Source organism: Euprymna scolopes, chromosome 31 (genome assembly GCF_053919585.1).
Source record: "Euprymna scolopes isolate OS-2025 chromosome 31, ASM5391958v1, whole genome shotgun sequence".
In the NCBI taxonomy this organism is placed as follows: Eukaryota; Metazoa; Mollusca; class Cephalopoda; order Sepiida; family Sepiolidae; genus Euprymna; species Euprymna scolopes.
This window is the reverse complement of record NC_136512.1, coordinates 28,100,341-28,107,840: the sequence shown is the minus strand read 5'-3', so window position 1 is coordinate 28,107,840 and position 7,500 is coordinate 28,100,341.

Below are 7,500 nucleotides of genomic sequence, written 5' to 3'. Positions count from 1 at the left end.
ATGAGGATGTTAGACAGTCGACTTCCCAAACAACTCCTTTATGGAGAGCTCGCTGAGGGAAGACGCCTGACTCAAAAAACCTAAATTGAGATTTAAGGATTGTTTAAGATCCACCTTAAAAAAATGTGAGATTGATGAAAGAACCTGGGGGAGTCTTGCTTTGGATCGCGGAGGGTGGAGAAGGACCTTGCGTGGAGGTGTGGGCAAGTTTAAGGCGGATCAAACCCAGTATGAGCGGCTGAAACGCAATATTCGGAAAGGGAGAGTGAAAGGAGCCGTGGATGGTAAGGGGCGCTAAATTGGTCTGGGGTGTGAGGTGTGCGGAAGAATATGTCTGAGCAGAGATGGGCTGATGGGTCACCAGTCTACTCATCAGCGCAGCGGGCCACAAAGTAGTCTTGAGTTGCCAGAGTTAAACTGTATCAACTGCAGGCGGATGTACAAAACGACAGGCGGTTTGAAACGTCATTTAATCCTTCTTAGAAAAGAACAGCAAGAACGTGCTGCTAGTGGTGCACATGGCTGTACAATGTGTGCCAAGGAATGCAAGAATTTAGCAGGGCTTAAAAGCCACATCCGTGCAGCTCATCACTGAATGTTTTCATGTTTCTATATACCTTTTTTTCTTTTTTTCTATGCTATATCGAGTGATGGCAATGTTCGAAAGCCAATTTGCTGCCATTATCATGTATGCATGTATGTATGTATGTATGTATGTATGTATGTGTGTATGTATGCTCGTATGTTTCGCAAAAATTTTCGACAGAGCCGACGGATTTTCACGAGATCGCATCGTTTTGAAGCTCGACCTTCGCACGACAAATATCGAAAAATTGGCCCAAAAAACATTAATTCTTTCACACTCAACTGGACATTTTTCTACAAGGACGGGTCCTATTTTTCGCCGATATTTTCGAAAGTCATCGCCTCGTTTCGATTGTCTAGTCCTTATTTAAACCTATGTGACTTCAGGTTTGGCGGTGTCGTAACAGCAAAGACGTCACGTTTTTTTCACGTTCTTTTCCTACTTCGCGGTACGGGTTCGAACCAGCCTGCCTACTACTACATGCTTTCTTGCTCAACATACACACCCATGCTAGTTTTAAATAAATAGGAAAACCGTCTTTTAATATGAATATCAATACAAAAAAAAAACTTATTTTCTAGGAGTATATATATATATATATATATATATATATATATATATATATATATATATATATATATATATATACACGTGAGCAAATTAACTGTATTAGTAAAGATTCTGATTTTTTTTCGCCACGTTGTATACGACGTATATTTTGCAAAGGTCACACGGATTTTTAAATACGTTGGATTCGTTTATAATCTTCAAACGGAGATTGCTTTGAGAATTTCTATTCAAACATCGTATTAAATATTGATCATTTCAATTATTTAACGAATTCTGCATTCTCTTTTTTCCTTGGAACCGATCTATCTCGCTTAGAAACAGGATACGTGCGAAAAATAAAAATATTAAAGCTATATATATATATATATATATATATATATATATACTTGTTTATTGTTATATAAACATGCTCACATCCCGCTGCTACAAATAGCCACTTGTTTCAATCAAACAACAGATATCATCAGGCAGCGACTTGACTATTCAAAAGTTCAATGAATAATGGATTTTTATTTTAGGTAGGAACTCTTTAGAAGTTGGAGTTAAAAAAACTTAAAACACAGGACTTTAATTAAATAAAAAAGTAAAAAGGGAGAGGCAATTTAAATAAAGTTAAAAAATTACAATGGGGAGAGAGTGATTGAGAAGAGAAAAAAGGAATAGAGACAGAAATAGAGAAAGAAAATATAGAGAAAACAAAATAGAGAGAAAAAGAAGAGAGAAAATATATATATATATACATACATATATACATATATATACATATATATATATATATATATATATATACATATACATATATACATACATATACATATACATATATATATATGATATGGAGAAGAAAAGAAAAAAGAAATAAATGGTTATAATAAAGAGAATAAGAACTAGAAGGAAAAGGAAAGAATAATGAGATCTAGTTAAATAGGGAAAGAGAGAAAGTAAGAATTTGACAGTGTATAGAAAAAGAAAAAGAAAAAGAAAAAGAAAAAAACCTGCGTGTCAACCAATTTATGAACAATTATACAATTCAGTAATGAAACATATTATTACAAATACAAACAGAAGATACAATCCAAGCGTCAGAAATGAACGTGTCAAAAAAAGCAGTGAATGTATTCGGCTAGCATATTTATCCTCTTACATACGTCCACGAGTAAAATCAACGCAATTCAAACATACGTCTACCATTAATTAGGCCCTTTATGCTAAATGATATAAGTTTAAAGTTTTCGCGTTTTTATTAGATAAATATATGAATAAAAGAAGAAAATAATGATAAAACAATATTAAAATTATTATTAATAACAATAAACATAATAGTGATAATAATAATAATAATAATAATAATAATAATAATAATAATAATAATAATAAAAACAGAATAAAATTAATATTTATTATCTTTTTAATATAACATATTTAGCCATAAGAGGGGATTAAATAAATTAAATAGGTCCAATAATTATAAATAAAAAACTACTAATATTTATGTATATAAAAAAAGAATACAATACAAATATATATATATACACACACACATATATATACCCAAATATACACACACATACACACACATATATATATATATATATACATATATATATATATATACATATACATGCACATAAGTAAAGGTGTAACTATACTATTAAGTTGGAAGTTTAAGCTATTTAAGTATAGATATAAAGTCATATTAAATCACAAAATAATACATTCAATACCAGATTACTAATAACACAGATACAAGTACACTTACCTATAAATATATTCAGGCAAAAGAAGTAATTAAATCAACGAAATACTCAAAAATAGCGACGCACAGGTAGATAGTACCCAAATTAAAAATAAGATACATATGTATATATTCACAGAGAACTAACCGACATACTAATAAGCACATATATACATATATATATATATATATATATATATATATATATATATACATATATATATAATCTTATGTATGCACATACATACAAAAAATACACAAATATATGCACACAATCATATACTAATAAACAACAACGCACACACACATATATACACACACATAAATATGTATAATTTACATAAATTATATATATAGAAATACATAAGAATACAAATAATTTGGCAAGGGTACAGATAGATGCATACACACATAGAAACATACAAATGGATTGAATAAACATGGGAGGGTATACCAAATAATATAGAAATATATAGATCTAAGTACACACGGTCATAAAATAAATACATAGACACATACATATACACATAGACACACAGGTATATAAGATAGGAGAAGTAAAGAATGAAATCAGGAGAGGAGAAAGTATATTAATAGAATATTAATAAATTATAGAAATCAGTGACAATTTTTAATTTATTTAAATTTTATATCTAAACTAAATTACTTAAAAGATGGGTTTTATAATGTTTGCAATTAATTGAATTTTCGTGCTTCTTATTTAATAATTTATCTCTTTCTCTAAAAGTAAGTATAAATAATTTCTCATAAAGACATAGGTAGCAAGGCGAGTTTAAAGATGAACAGGTTTTCGCTTTCTTTAAAATTTTCCAATTTACTATTGGGGAGTAACCTTGCTCTACTAGTTCATTGTAATATTTAGACAAGGAAGTTCTATTTTTGTACTCATTATTTTCAAAAGAGCACTTGTGACCGGTAAATCTTTCTTTAAAATTGTTATTTGTCATTCCTATGTAATATTTTTTTTCATTAGGATTTTCCTTAGTAGAAATAGTTGCTTGGTACACTACAGAAGTAATTTGACAATTTCCTTTAAGAGGGCATTTTGATTTAATTCTACAGTTACAACTTTCGGTAGCAATGGGTGTGCTATTTTTGTTTAATATTTTGTTATTATGTTTTTTAATTATTTTTTCAAGGTTTTCATTACAGCTATAACTAAGTTTTATTGTATTTTTATTGAAAATTTTATGTAGTATATTATTAATAGGGAAGTGCTTTTTAATTAAGTTTAAGAATTTCATTCCTAGATTTGTTTTAAGTTTCAGATTAAAAGGGGGATTGTACCACAGGATTTTTCTCTTACGGTTTCTATTTGTATTTGTGTTTGGGTGTGTTGGTTCTATGAACTCAATTTGGGTGTTTTTGTATCCACTATCCTTAAGGGCCCTGTTATAGAAATATTTATGTTTATTAAATGTTTCAAGATTGGAAGAATTGTCACTGATTCTTTTACTAATGGATTTGGGGATATGCCTAATGATAGATTTTAACTTTGATTTAAGGAAAGGCATCTACCAACCATATAGGAAGGAAAACTCAAACCCAATTTATGTACACCCCCTATCAAATCACCCAAAATCTATCATTAGGCATATCCCCAAATCCATTAGTAAAAGAATCAGTGACAATTCTTCCAATCTTGAAACATTTAATAAACATAAATATTTCTATAACAGGGCCCTTAAGGATAGTGGATACAAAAACACCCAAATTGAGTTCATAGAACCAACACACCCAAACACAAATACAAATAGAAACCGTAAGAGAAAAATCCTGTGGTACAATCCCCCTTTTAATCTGAAACTTAAAACAAATCTAGGAATGAAATTCTTAAACTTAATTAAAAAGCACTTCCCTATTAATAATATACTACATAAAATTTTCAATAAAAATACAATAAAACTTAGTTATAGCTGTAATGAAAACCTTGAAAAAATAATTAAAAAACATAATAACAAAATATTAAACAAAAATAGCACACCCATTGCTACCGAAAGTTGTAACTGTAGAATTAAATCAAAATGCCCTCTTAAAGGAAATTGTCAAATTACTTCTGTAGTGTACCAAGCAACTATTTCTACTAAGGAAAATCCTAATGAAAAAAAATATTACATAGGAATGACAAATAACAATTTTAAAGAAAGATTTACCGGTCACAAGTGCTCTTTTGAAAATAATGAGTACAAAAATAGAACTTCCTTGTCTAAATATTACAATGAACTAGTAGAGCAAGGTTACTCCCCAATAGTAAATTGGAAAATTTTAAAGAAAGCGAAAACCTGTTCATCTTTAAACTCGCCTTGCTACCTATGTCTTTATGAGAAATTATTTATACTTACTTTTAGAGAAAGAGATAAATTATTAAATAAGAAGCACGAAAATTCAATTAATTGCAAACATTATAAAACCCATCTTTTAAGTAATTTAGTTTAGATATAAAATTTAAATAAATTAAAAATTGTCACTGATTTCTATAATTTATTAATATTCTATTAATATACTTTCTCCTCTCCTGATTTCATTCTTTACTTCTCCTATCTTATATACCTGTGTGTCTATGTGTATATGTATGTGTCTATGTATTTATTTTATGACCGTGTGTACTTAGATCTATATATTTCTATATTATTTGGTATACCCTCCCATGTTTATTCAATCCATTTGTATGTTTCTATGTGTGTATGCATCTATCTGTACCCTTGCCAAATTATTTGTATTCTTATGTATTTCTATATATATAATTTATGTAAATTATACATATTTATGTGTGTGTATATATGTGTGTGTGCGTTGTTGTTTATTAGTATATGATTGTGTGCATATATTTGTGTATTTTTTGTATGTATGTGTATACATAAGATTATATATATATGTATATATATATATATATATATATATATATATATGTATATATGTGCTTATTAGTATGTCGGTTGGTTCTCTGTGAATATATACATATGTATCTTATTTTTAATTTGGGTACTATCTACCTGTGCGTCGCTATTTTTGAGTATTTCGTTGATTTAATTACTTCTTTTGCCTGAATATATTTATAGGTAAGTGTACTTGTATCTGTGTTATTAGTAATCTGGTATTGAATGTATTATTTTGTGATTTAATATGACTTTATATCTATACTTAAATAGCTTAAACTTCCAACTTAATAGTATAGTTACACCTTTACTTATGTGCATGTATATGTATATATATATATATATATATATGTATATATATATATATATGTGTGTGTATGTGTGTGTATATTTGGGTATATATATGTGTGTGTGTGTATATATATATATTTGTATTGTATTCTTTTTTTATATACATAAATATTAGTAGTTTTTTATTTATAATTATTGGACCTATTTAATTTATTTAATCCCCTCTTATGGCTAAATATGTTATATTAAAAAGATAATAAATATTAATTTTATTCTGTTTTTATTATTATTATTATTATTATTATTATTATTATTATTATTATTATTATTATCACTATTATGTTTATTGTTATTAATAATAATTTTAATATTGTTTTATCATTATTTTCTTCTTTTATTCATATATTTATCTAATAAAAACGCGAAAACTTTAAACTTATATCATTTAGCATAAAGGGCCTAATTAATGGTAGACGTATGTTTGAATTGCGTTGATTTTACTCGTGGACGTATGTAAGAGGATAAATATGCTAGCCGAATACATTCACTGCTTTTTTTGACACGTTCATTTCTGACGCTTGGATTGTATCTTCTGTTTGTATTTGTAATAATATGTTTCATTACTGAATTGTATAATTGTTCATAAATTGGTTGACACGCAGGTTTTTTTCTTTTTCTTTTTCTTTTTCTTTTTCTATACACTGTCAAATTCTTACTTTCTCTCTTTCCCTATTTAACTAGATCTCATTATTCTTTCCTTTTCCTTCTAGTTCTTATTCTCTTTATTATAACCATTTATTTCTTTTTTCTTTTCTTCTCCATATCATATATATATATGTATATGTATATGTATATGTATGTATATATGTATATGTATATATATATATATATATATATGTATATATATGTATATATGTATGTATATATATATATATTTTCTCTCTTCTTTTTCTCTCTATTTTGTTTTCTCTATATTTTCTTTCTCTATTTCTGTCTCTATTCCTTTTTTCTCTTCTCAATCACTCTCTCCCCATTGTAATTTTTTAATTTTATTTAAATTGCCTCTCCCTTTTTACTTTTTTATTTAATTAAAGTCCTGTGTTTTAAGTTTTTTTAACTCCAACTTCTAAAGAGTTCCTACCTAAAATAAAAATCCATTATTCATTGAACTTTTGAATAGTCAAGTCGCTGCCTGATGATATCTGTTGTTTGATTGAAACAAGTGGCTATTTGTAGCAGCGGGATGTGAGCATGTTTATATAACAATAAACAAGTATTATCAGCTCTTTTTATTGAGCACTATCTAACAACCTCGTTGAATTCATTAGTCCATTACTTTTGAATATAAAAAAAAACCCGAGTATATATATATATATATATATATATATATATATATATATATATATATATATATATAACAT